Source organism: Sinocyclocheilus anshuiensis, unplaced genomic scaffold (genome assembly GCF_001515605.1).
Source record: "Sinocyclocheilus anshuiensis isolate Anshui unplaced genomic scaffold, SAMN03320099.WGS_v1.1 scaffold1744, whole genome shotgun sequence".
Taxonomy (NCBI): domain Eukaryota; kingdom Metazoa; phylum Chordata; class Actinopteri; order Cypriniformes; family Cyprinidae; genus Sinocyclocheilus; species Sinocyclocheilus anshuiensis.
The window spans coordinates 616,162-617,389 of NW_015555974.1; positions in this window are offsets into that span (position 1 = coordinate 616,162).

A 1,228-nucleotide genomic window follows, 5' to 3' on the forward strand; every position below is an offset into this window, starting at 1 on the left:
CAGCATCTTTTATGTAAAATATCTTACTTAGGACAGTACTAAATAAAAAAACACATTTTGTATGATCTCTCTTATTTTGTTAAAATTATTCACATTTTCACAGATTCTGCAAGGGGTTCCCAAACTTTCGCATGTCACTGTAATACTAAACTAAAATACTGAAATTAAAACAAAAATTAAGATTTAAAAAAATAAACTGTAATATATATGATTCTCATACTATCTGTCCTAAATAGTAGATGCGATTAGGATTAATGGATCCCAAATTATAGTGCACAGAAAATAATATGCTGTAAATATTGATTTGCAAAGTGCAAACTTACTTGCACTAAGAAATAGCATCACTTTATTCCGCTTTTTATTCAATTTTCAAAATCAATCTGAAATAATGTAAGATTTTGATTTGTGCATCCTAAATTATAATATATATAAAATATATTTTGATGTTGTATTAGTGTATATCCATGCATGTGTTGTGGGCTAATATTATCTACATCCCACTTGCAAACCCTGCAAAGTACATATTTGTACTAAATATTATGTGAATTGTGGTCTGCTGTACCATCTCTATAGTGCTTCCATTGTGATACTGACACGTGTCTCCAAGAAATATTGACAGAAGTCTGTGAATCTGTCTGCAGCACAGAGGAGCAGTTCTCATGTGTGTTTGATGATTCAATAAAATGTGATGCTAGCAATCTCAATGTAGTATCTCTGAGCAGGGTCAAGCTAAAGTAAGCTAGCCTTATTGCTAATTTTGTTCCAAGGAAAGGTGCTAATGCTCCGAACTGAATGCTATATGAGATTGAGTTGCTTGATTCGGCAAGATATCCAATAAGAGCCTTTATGCTCTGTAGTAGGATTCAATATGTCTGGCTGTGAGAGAAAAGTTATTGATACCATTTACTGACTTTTTTTGGATTGGTGTTATTTGAATGAAATTGTGAACCATTATTGGTGCATGTTATTCCAAAGAAAAAAATTGTTTTCTGAAAAGTATTTCCTTTTTTAGTTGACTATTGGATAATGTTGAGCAAAAGTCATTTCTGCATTATTTTAGGCAAATAATTTTCATGGCACGGCCCAATCATGTTACGCCCACTTTTAACAATGCAATAAATTATGATGGAAAAAAAAAATAACATTTTTTAATAATTTTCGGCCCAATCATGTTACGCCCACTTTTAACAATGCAATAAATTATGATGGAAAAAAAAAATAAAAAATA